The following is a 12091-nucleotide window of genomic DNA, read 5'->3' as shown; positions in this document are numbered from 1 at the left end:
TGGAACGTGTCCTTGTGGACCTTCGAAGTTCAGTAGGAGCTTGATCAGAAGTATCTTGATCATCATCATTAACTTCCTCTCTAATTGGTGCAGGCACCACAGGAACATTTTCCTGAGTTGCGCCACTTTCCGGTTCAAGAGGTAATACTTCATCAAGTTCTACTTTCCTCCCACAAACTTCTTTCGAGAGAAACTCCTTCTCTAGAAAGGATCCATTCTTGGCAACAAAGATCTTTCCTTCGGATCTGAGGTAGAAGGTATACCCAATAGTTTCTTTAGGGTATCCTATGAATACGCATTTTTCTGACTTGGGTTCGAGCTTTTCAGGTTGAAGTTTCTTGACATAAGCATCGCATCCCCAAACTTTTAGAAACGATAGCTTAGGCTTCTTCCCAAACCATAATTCATATGGTGTTGTCTCAACGGATTTCGATGGAGCCCTATTTAAAGTGAATGCGGCAGTCTCTAAAGCATAGCCCCAAAATGATAGTGGTAAATTGGTAAGAGACATCATAGATCGCACCATATGTAATAGAGTGCGATTACGACGTTCGGACACACCATTACGCTGAGGTGTTCCAGGCGGCGTGAGTTGTGAAACTATTCCACATTTTCTTAAGTGTGTGCCAAATTCGTGACTCAAGTATTCTCCTCCACGATCTGATCGCAGGAACTTGATTTTCCTGTCACGTTGATTCTCAACCTCACTCTGAAATTCCTTGAACCTTTCAAAGGTTTCAGACTTGTGTTTCATTAAGTAGACATACCCATATCTACTCAAGTCATCAGTGAGGGTGAGAACATAACGATAGCCACCGCGAGCCTCAACACTCATTGGACCGCACACATCAGTATGTATGATTTCCAATAAGTTGGTTGCTCGCTCCATTGTTCCTGAGAACGGAGTCTTGGTCATTTTACCCATGAGGCATGGTTCGCATGTTTCAAATGATTCGTAATCAAGAGACTCTAAAAGTCCATCTGCATGGAGCTTCTTCATGCGTTTGACACCTATCTGACCAAGGCGGCAATGCCACAAGTATGTGGGACTATCGTTATCAACCTTACATCTTTTGGTATTCACACTATGAATATGTGTAGCATTACGCTCGAGATTCATTAAGAATAAACCATTCACCATCGGAGCATGACCATAAAACATATCTCTCATATAAATAGAACATCCATTATTCTTCGATTTAAATGAGTAGCCATCTCGTATTAAACGAGATCCTGATACAATGTTCATGCTCAAACTTGGCACTAAATAACAATTATTGAGGTTCAAAACTAACCCCGCGGGTAAATGTAGAGGTAGCGTGTCGACGGCGATCACATCGACCTTGGAACCATTCCCGATGCGCATCGTCACCTCGTCCTTCGCCAGTCTCTGTTTATTCCGCAGCTCCTGCTTTGAGTTACAAATGTGAGCAACTGCACCGGTATCAAATACCCAGGAGCTACTACGAGTACGGGTAAGGTACACATCAATTACATGTATATCACATATACCTTTCCTTTTGCCGGCCTTCTTGTCCGCTAAGTATTTGGGGCAGTTCCGCTTCCAGTGACCACTTCCCTTGCAATAAAAACACTCAGTCTCGGGCTTGGGTCCATTCTTTGGCTTCTTCCCGGCAGCTTGCTTACCGGGCGCGGCAACTCCCTTGCCGTCCTTCTTGAAGTTCTTCTTACCCTTGCCTTTCTTGAACTTAGTGGTTTTATTCACCATCAACACTTGATGTTCCTTTTTGACTTCTACCTCTGTTGATTTCAGCATTGCAAATACTTCAGGAATGGTCTTTTCCATCCCCTGCATATTGAAGCTCATCACAAAGCTCTTGTAGCTCGGTGGAAGCGACTCAAGGATTCTGTCAATGACCGCGTCATCCGGGAGATTAACTCCTAGCTGAGTTAAGCGGTTATGTAATCCAGACATAGTGAGTATGTGCTCACTGACAGAACTATTTTCCTCCATCTTACAGCTGAAGAACTTGTTGGAGACTTCATATCTCTCGACCCGGGCATGAGCTTGGAAAACCATTTTCAGCTCTTCGAACATCTCATATGCTCCGTGTCGCTCAAAACACTTTTGGAGCCCCGGTTCTAAGCTGTAAAGCATGCCACACTGAACGAGGGAGTAATCATCAGCACGTGTCTGCCAAGCGTTCATAACGTCTTGGTTCTGTGGGATGGGTGCGTCACCTAGCTGTGCTTGTAGGACATAATCTTTCTTGGCAGCTATGAGGATGATCCTCAGGTTCCGGACCCAGTCCGTATAGTTGCTGCCATCGTCTTTCAGCTTGGTTTTCTCTAGGAACGCGTTGAAGTTGAGGACAACATTGGCCATTTGATCTACAAGACATATTGTAAAGATTTTAGACTAAGTTCATGATAATTAAGTTCATCTAATCAAATTATATAATGAACTCCCACTTAGATAGACATCCCTCCAGCCATCTAAGTATAACATGATCCGAGTTAACTAGGCCGTGTCCGATCATCATGTGAGACGGACTAGTCAACATCGGTGAACATCTTCATGTTGATCGTATCTTCTATACGACTCATGCTCGACATTTCGGTCTTCTGTGTTCCGAGGCCATGTCTGTACATGCTAGGCTCGTCAATTTAACCTAAGTGTTTGCATGTGTAAATCTGTCTTACACCCGTTGTATGTGAACGTTGGAATCTATCACACCCGATCATCACATGGTGCTTCGAAACAACGAACTATCGCAATGGTGCACAGTTAGGGGGAACACTTTCTTGAAATTATTATGAGGGATCATCTTATTTGCTACCGCCGTTCTAAGTAAACAAGATGCAAAAACATGATAAACATCACATGCAATCAAATAATAATAGTGACATGATATGGCCAATATCACATAGCTCCTTTGATCTCCATCTTGGGGCTCCATGATCATCTTGTCACCGGCATGACACCATGATCTCCATCATCGTGTCTCCATGAAGTTGCTCGCCGACTATTACTTCTACTACTATGGCTAACACGTTTAGCAATAAAGTAAAGTAATTTACATGGCGTTTCTCAATGACACACAGGTCATACAAAAATAAAGACAACTCCTATGGCTCCTGCCGGTTGTCATACTCATCGACATGCAAGTCGTGATTCCTATTACAAGAACATGATCTCATACATCACATATATATCATTCATCATTCATCACAACTTTGGCCATATCACATCACAAAGCACTTGCTGCAAAAACAAGTTAGACGTCCTCTAATTGTTGTTGCAAGTTTTACGTGGCTGCAATAGGGTTCTAGCAAGAACGTTTTATTACCTACGTAAAAGCCACATCATGATTTGTCAACTTCTATTTACCCTTCATAAGGACCCTTTTCATCGAATCCGCTCCAACTAAAGTGGGAGAGACAGACACCCGCTAGCCACCTTATGCAACTAGTGCATGTCAGTCGGTGGAACCAGTCTCATGTAAGCGTACGTGTAAGGTCTGTCCGGGCCGCTTCATCCCACAATACCACTGAAGCAAAATAAGACTAGTAGCGGCAAGAAAGTTGACAACATCTACGCCCACAACAAATTGTGTTCTACTCGTGCAAAGAGAACTACGCATAGACCTAGCTCATGATGCCACTGTTGGTGAACGTTGCAGAAAACAAAAATTTTCCTACGGTTTCACCAAGATCCATCTATGAGTTCATCTAGCAACGAGTGATCGGATTGCATCTACATACCTTTGTAGATCACGCGCGGAAGCGTTCAAAGAACGGGGATGAGGAAGTCGTACTCGACGTGATCCAAATCACCGGAGATCCTAGCGCCGAATGGACGGCACCTCCGTGTTCAACACACGTACGGTCAGCATGACATCTCCTCCTTCTTGATCCAGCAAGGGGGAAGGAGAGGTTGATGAAGATCCAGCAGCACGACGGCGTGGTGGTGGATGCAGGGGGTCACCGCAGGAGGGCTTCGCCGTTATACTGCGAGAGGGAGAGGTGTAGCAGGGAGAGGGAGGCGCCAAGACTCAAGGGTGCGGCTGCCCCTCCCTCCCCCTTTATATAGTCCCCCTTGGGGGGGGCGGCCCTTGGATATCAGACCTCCCAAGGGGGCGGCGGCCAGGGGGGTTGGAGTACCCCCCAAGGCAAGTGGGGCGCCCCCCACCCTAGGGTTTCCAACCCTAGGCGCAGGGGGTGGGCCAAGGGGGGCGCACCATCCCACTATGGGCTGGTTCCCCTCCCCACTTAGCCCATGGGGCCCTCCGGGATGGGTGGCCCCACCCGGTGGACCCCCGGGACCCTTCCGGTGGTCCCGGTACAATACCGGTGACCCCCGAAACTCTCCCGATGGCCGAAACTGCACTTCCTATATATAATTCTTCACCTCCGGACCATTCCGGAACTCCTCGTGACATCCGGGATCTCATCCGGGACTCCAAACAACTTTCGGGTTACTGCATATACATATATCTACAACCCTAGCGTCACCGAACCTTAAGTGTGTAGACCCTACGGGTTCGGGAGACATGTAGACATGACCGAGACGGCTCTCCGGTCAATAACCAACAGCGGGATCTGGATACCCATGTTGGCTCCCACATGCTCCTCGATGATCTCATCGGATGAACCACGATGTCGAGGATTCAAGCAACCCCGTATACAATTCCCTTTGTCAATCGGTACGTTACTTGCCCGAGATTCGACCGTCAGTATCCCAATACTTCGTTCAATCTCGTTACTGGCAAGTCACTTTACTCGTACCGTAATGCATGATCCCGTGACCAGACACTTGGTCACTTTGAGCTCATTATGATGATGCATTACCGAGTGGGCCCAGAGATACCTCTCCGTCATACGGTGTGACAAATCCCAGTCTTGATCCGTGTCAACCCAACAGACACTTTCGGAGATACCCGTAGTATACCTTTATAGTCACCCAGTTACATTGTGACATTTGGTACACCCAAAGCACTCCTACGGTATCCGGGAGTTACATGATCTCATGGTCTAAGGAAAAGATACTTGACATTGGAAAAACTCTAGCAAACGAACTATACGATCTTGTGATATGTTTAGGATTGGGTCTTGTCCATCACATCATTCTCCTAATGATGTGACCCCGTTATCAATGACATCCCCATGTCCATAGCCAGGAAACCATGACTATCTGTTGATCAATGAGCTAGTCAACTAGAGGCTCACTAGGGATACATTGTGGTCTATGTATTCACACATGTATTACGATTTCCGGATAATACAATTATAGCATGAATAATAGACAATTACCATGAACAAGGAAATATAATAATCATTTTATTATTGCCTCTAGGGCATATTTCCAACAGTTGACCCCCGACAATCATAGCTCCGCCTAAACACAACATTTGCATGTACTGTAGTACTAGACTTAATATTCATGTTTCAGTTTCATGTTCATTTTAAATATTGAACTGAGGACCATGGATGTCTTACATTTTACTCCCTTCGTTCCTAAGTATTAGTCTTTTTAGAGGCTTGAAATGGACTGGCACATATGGATTCAGTCATTTTGCTCCGTATGTAGTCACTTGTTGAACTCTCTAAAAGACTAATATTTAGGAATAGAAGGACTATTTTTGAATTCGTGTCATACATGCATGGTTTGGAAAAATAGATGCACTATACTTATTGGATTGTTGTTGTGTTCGTGCGTGTGTGTCTCTCTGTGTGTGTGTGTGTGGTCATATGCTTGATACATACAAAGTTTTCTCACCTCCATATTGTTCATCTTTTAAATTTGAATTTGCATCGGAAAACTTACTAGGGATACCATGAAATGTGAAATCCACATTGAGATCACTATATCACAAACTCACTCTAATTCAACAACTCGTCAGAAATCAATTACCACGTTGAGATTAGTATTTGCAAGGAAAATACGGGTATTGTAATACACATAGATTCGTTCGGCAATTTAAAAGGTTCCTTTCGTATTCTCGAACGGTAGGACCCAACGGCGTACCAGCCAGACCTTGGCTCGTGTTGATCCTAAAAAAACCGGGCTCGTGTCCTTCGGTGGCGTGCGTGGTACGCACATTAGGCAACCCCAACCAGTCGAGCCTCAGCGTTTCAAGTCAAAATATCTGGCGGCCAGGATTCCAGCCCTAGGAAATTCCCCTCATGTCCCCGGTCCATAATGACTACCGATGAACAACGGAAGGGTGCTTTAGTAACTAGACAACGTTACCTACCGTGCCGAGCATGGTTCAATTCCCTTAGTCGCCGCTCGTCAAGGTCACCCATCAACTGCATTGCCTAGTACTACTACTACTACTACTACTACACCAGGATGAGCACAGAATTGAGGCCGTTTGTTTGTGCCTAGTACTTGAGTTAATATATCAGGCAATGCACTGGTATGGAGGGATTATCCTTTTACTCTACATATATAACTTGTCTGAAGTCTAACTAAGCAAAATGTTTGACCAAATCCTTTCTTAAGAAATACAACAAGACAGATGTACGACTTGAAAATTTATTGCATGATGCAGGTTATGATATTGTTTCGAATCCTGGATCTTAAATTTCAGAAAATCCAAAAGTGAGCATAAGTTCTTGAAACTAAGCATGGTCACGTGATATGGCATAAATATTACTTCATAAGTTTTTTCTTCAATTTGAGACAAGCTGCTTATGACAAGTTGCACAAATGAAGAGCAAAGGCATTTTGGAACAAAGACCTGTCACGTTAAGGCGAACGCTTTCACTATTGAAACCGTGGGCGTTTACGTGCCGCCACGAGTCCCCACTTCTCATCGGCAGGTGCCGTCCGAGCAAGCGTGTGAGTCGACGGGAGGCATGCAAGCAGACCGATGCGCTGGCTGTCAGGGAGGCGTGCGAGCAGACCGTTGTGCAGGCTCACCGGGAGGCGAGCCCTTTGACCAGGCTCTGCCGCCCACCATCGTCCCAACTGTTCCCACTTTTAATGTCGCCGGCGCCGCAGTTTAAAATCAACCCCGCACTATCCGGTATCGCTACAATCATCTCTCTTCCTCTCCGATTCTCCTTTTGTCTACCTCCAACTAGCCTGACCTAAACATACGCCATGCCGCATCACGATGGTCTACCCTTAGTGTTCCAGTTTCCTGAGGAAGACACCCTGCCGGAGTCTCAAGAACATAAGGCACTTTGGGACGAGCTTGAACTGGCCTTGCGGGAAGACGTCGCGCCTGTCCCCGCTCCCGTTTCGGCTCTCGTTGCCCCGACTGCACCAGCGCCCATCCCTGTGGCATTGATGGGCTGGGAGCCGCACATTGTCGCCGAGCTTGATCCCACGGGGTTCCACAAGGTCCCCGCCGACTTTCACGCGCCCGTGCACCTGCCAACGCATGCGCCCGCGCGTGCACTGACGCGCATACCCGTGCCGGTGCCCGTGCACCTGCCAGCGCATGAGCCTGCGCGTGCAATGATGTGCGCGCCTGTGCCGGTGCCCGTGCACACGAATGTCTCCGCCGCACCGCTGACAGCGCATGTCCCCGCGCGGGTGCCAGTGCCCCCCTCAGCGGCATGGATGGCCGCCGTCGACCGCTTCCTTGCACCAATGCCAGTTGGCTCCTCCCACCAGTTGACTCGCTCCGAAGTCTGGAACATTTTGGCCTTCCTTGAAGCTAGGCCAACGTCCAGGAGTACGCCAACAACGGCGCACGATGCCATCGTTGCCATCGGTTAGTGGCCCGACGACACACAGAGCACGATAGAGGAGCCGCTTCCCACCACGAGACGCCCCCGCCGCCGCCGCGTAATCTAAATTTGCCATGAAAAACGTCAGATTGCCATGCTTAAAATCCGAACGTTTATCACTTTCGTTTATTTTATATCGATCGTCGTATAATTTAAAGTCGGAGTCAGACTGAACGAAATGTATGGTTTGATCGATTGAATGTTCTGCTAGAGCCGTATCAAATTAAATATAAAACTTCATCAAGCCACATGTATTCCTTGTCATCCAACGACCTAGACTGCTTCAATGTCGAGCGCTCAACACGTTTAGCATGCAGTTAATTTCATGCCAAAAATAGTGCTAATCACATGACAACACGCAAATAATATCCTATTAGTTAATATCCGCATGTACTTAATATACTTCCAAATTAACGTGCATTGCACGTACACACTGACTAGTGTTGCTAGTACGTGAAACTGGTGCCGTGACTTGTGAACGCGTCCAGATATGGTCAACGGCAACATCGCCCGCGAGTTCTTCCTGTTTGCCCGTGCGTCCAAAAGCAGAAGGGGAGGAGAGAGAGAGAGAGAGCACACATGGAACCCACTAGTAAGTGAAGGTGAATAGTACTAAAAATAATATTACATGTTATCCATTAATTAGGCTGTGGTAATATAAAAACATTATGTGAACAAAGGGGGTACAACAAACATTACTATTCTACGTATGTTGCCTATTGACGTGCGTCTTGAAGGCCCCGTCGCATGTTCGATCCTCGTCCTTTATTTTTTAGTTTGTATATGGGTCCAAATTTGTTTCATGACATGTGGGCCCCTCGGTGTGTAGTTTTTAGCATTTTAATTTGTGGGTCGAAATTTGTTCCATTCCAAGTGGACTATCGGTGTGTAGTTTTGTAGCTTATTTATAATAATTAAAGAGAACAACATAGTTTTTTCAATAATACCACGGTGCGACGTTGAAGGCGAGAAAGGACGTGCGAGAGAGCGATGACCGAGCCAGAGGGAAATCAACTAGGGGGGTTGCGTGGGTTGCAACGGTGTTTGGAGTAGTTGTGGGCCGAATGCTACGAAAATATAATCTAAACCGACCGGAATAAATGCCTACACAAATTAATCCAAGGTTGGAGTGCCCCTCGCAATGTAAATAGCTCCGGCTTTGTGAGGGATGGAGAGGTAGTAGCTTCAACGCGTGGAAGATACGGTGTGAGAAAGCGAGGTCAATCGAGAGACATATAGATAGAGAGACAAAGTGAGTGTGGTCTGACGTTCATTGAACAAATATATATGCTCTGGAGAGATATTGTCCGATTGAGCTTTTTGGCAAGGGTGAGGGCTGTAAGATAGAGCTTGAGAGATGATCCAGTCACAGACGTGTAGATATATTTTGTGCGTGGGAGGAAGCAAGGTCAACCGATCACATAGGGTCGCCATGCGATCGAAAGAGTGAGACGGGTTGGAGAGAGTGACCTAGATAGACGATGTGCGTGAGAGAGTATACAATGTGAATACGTCGAATTGGGCTGAAACATGGTGATATATCGTTTTTGTCCGAGAAAGAGCGAGGTCAATCGAGACATACGGAGAGAGAGAGAGAGAGATTGAGTGAGCATGGCCCACCATGAGGTCGAAAGAGTGGCGGCGTCTTGGATGGACTGACCTAGATAGACAATCTGTGTGAGAGAGTATAGAGTGTGTCGATCGAGGCCCGAACAGGGAGATATATCATTCGTGTATGAAAGAAAACGAGGTTAAACGAGACTCAGATAAAGAGAGCGAGATTGAGCGAGTGTGGCCCGTCGTGCGGAAGAAAGAGTGAGACAGTCTCGAGGGAGTGACCTAGATATACAACGTGCATGCGTGCGCACGAGAGGTTGGGGGGCTAGATAGGAAATGCATGTATTTAGAGCGAGAGGGTGAGAGGGAGAGGGGAGAGAGAGAGCTCGGCATGGGGTGCAATGGCGGGTGTGTGAGGTAAATACATTTGGTAACAGAGTGGAAAAGGGGGGTGTGTAGTTGAGAGACTTAGAGATCGAAACATGGAGAGAAAGAATGAATGTGTGTTGGAAACCGATAGCTTCCTAAGGTGGTTAGGATAGGAAGATTGACCGATACAGGAAGTATGTAGCGTTTGTGTGGGGGGGGGCTAAAAACAACATTTGAATGTACATAGTACGAGACTTAATATCGATGTTTCAATTCGGTGTACATTGTAAGATTTGAACCAACGACCAGGCATACGGGTAATTATTTCGAATTCGTGCCATACTAAGTTTCGAAAAGTTGACATTGACTCAGTTTGTTGTGCTATTTTGTAGGTCATATGTTCGAATCCATCCAAAAGTTTTCTCACTACCATGGTGTTCATCATATACATATGAATTTGTATTAAAAAAGTAGCATGGATATAGTGAAATGCGAAATCCACGATAGAATTGGAGATTGCTACGTGACACACACTCTAATTCAAATAACTAACTACTGACACACACTCTAATTCAAATAACTAATTATGTGACACACACTCTAATCCACGTTAGTGTGGGTACCGTTTCGATTTTTTTTCAAATAACTCCTCATTAATTAATTTATAGTACTCCCTCTGTTCACTTTTATAAGACCTTGAAGACATTTCAGACAATGTGCAAAACAATTCATTTTAAGTTGTCTTAAACGACTTACAAAAGTGAACAGATGGAGTATCTCATTTCGAATGACTAATTATTTCAAGGAAAACACGGGCATGGTAATACATACAGATTCGTTTGCAAATGAAAGAAGATTCATTTGTATTCTCAAATGTAGGTGCACCAGGCAGACCAGGGTCGTGTCGGGGTGGACGCTACTTCAGTGCCTTAAAGGCAACTGCCTTTGGGTAACTGACATGTGGGCCAGCCACTTGTTGGGCCCACATGTCATGGACACAAAGGCAGGTGCCTTAAGGCACCGAAGCATAGTCCTGTCAGGGTGGTGGCGTGTGTCGGACGGACGCGTAGCACCCAGCCACCCACCCCCTCCCCCCCAAAAAAGGACGATGACAATATAAGTTCGTGCTTGCACGTTTCGGATTGAAATATCTGGTGTCCCCAATTCCAGCCCTGCAAAATCTCTCTTCTCCACCGTCCCCTTCGGTGCCCAGATTGCTCAAATCCCTAATTCGCTGCCAACCCTCGAATCGCCCCTCGTCTCGTCTCTTTCCCCACCGTTCCCCACCTCTGTGCCGGACGACGACGACGAAGACGACGGTCGCGCTTCACCACCGCACCAGAGCTACCTCATCTACGCCCTCGTCCACCGCACCGGGTGGTCCACCGACAACGTCGGCCGCCGCAACCGACATGCCTCACAGACACCGAGTTCCACTGCATCAGGTGCGCTTCACCGACGCCGTCTCCCAGCTCACCGGGGCTACTTCACCGAGCACATCGTTGCACCTCCGCCCCCCTAGGCCGTTGGGGCTTCACCTACGGTCTCGTCCACCGCATCGTAGCGCTCCGCTGCCACTCAAGATCTGCATCTGTGCATGGCCAGCCAACGCCAGCGCATCACCCTCAACGGCTTTGAAGTGACCCGCACTCTAGCTAGGTGAGCATGCCCAAACGCCGGCCCGAACTAGGTATCCACACATCACTCCCTTGTGCACTGTTCTGACGATGTTTGGATATCCTTTCACTTCTCTCTTAGCTTACACACCTATGCAGCTCTGACTTTAACTCTTATTTCTTCTGGAGATATCATCTAAAACAAGAAAATCCATTTTTTAGCGAAGCATGACGGTGCTACGGGATCTGGTACACATCCTGCACACCCGTATAACCTTGTAAGTATCTGTCCTCCGGTACAACATCAAGGTCGATTCCTCTTATTTGATCAACCATTCACTGTGTCAAAAACGCAGAGGGGGATGCAAGGAGCACAAGGCCCGCACATCCAAGAAAGTGGTAACATGGACTTGTAGAAGGAACATCCCAAGCGCAAGCAGAGCTGCAGTGAGCCTGTACAACGAGCTAGCGTAAGTCTCTGCATTTCATTTAATTCGTACTGGCATTCGTGTATGATCTGTGTGCAGTGGCTGATCCATGAATTCAAGTTATCAGGGGTGAACATTTAACTGAAAAAATATGAAGGCACTTGCACTCCGGAAATCAACATAACTTGAGAAATGTGAAGCTACATGCACTTTGAAAACCAACTAATGATCCAAAGTAGTTCAGATTATAAACACTAAATGATGCAAGCACCAAAAAACACAAAATGCAACATGGTGTACAAGGACTACAAACATGGTCTGTACCTTCTTGAATTATTCATTCTCTGGCTGCAAATATCAAAGTGTAATTGCACGTATAACCAGTGCGCAAACTGCATATCAATATATCTATCC

The sequence above is a fragment of the Triticum dicoccoides genome, chromosome 6A, assembly GCF_002162155.2.
Source record: "Triticum dicoccoides isolate Atlit2015 ecotype Zavitan chromosome 6A, WEW_v2.0, whole genome shotgun sequence".
Lineage (NCBI taxonomy): Eukaryota > Viridiplantae > Streptophyta > Magnoliopsida > Poales > Poaceae > Triticum > Triticum dicoccoides.
This window is presented reverse-complemented; position numbering follows the sequence as displayed.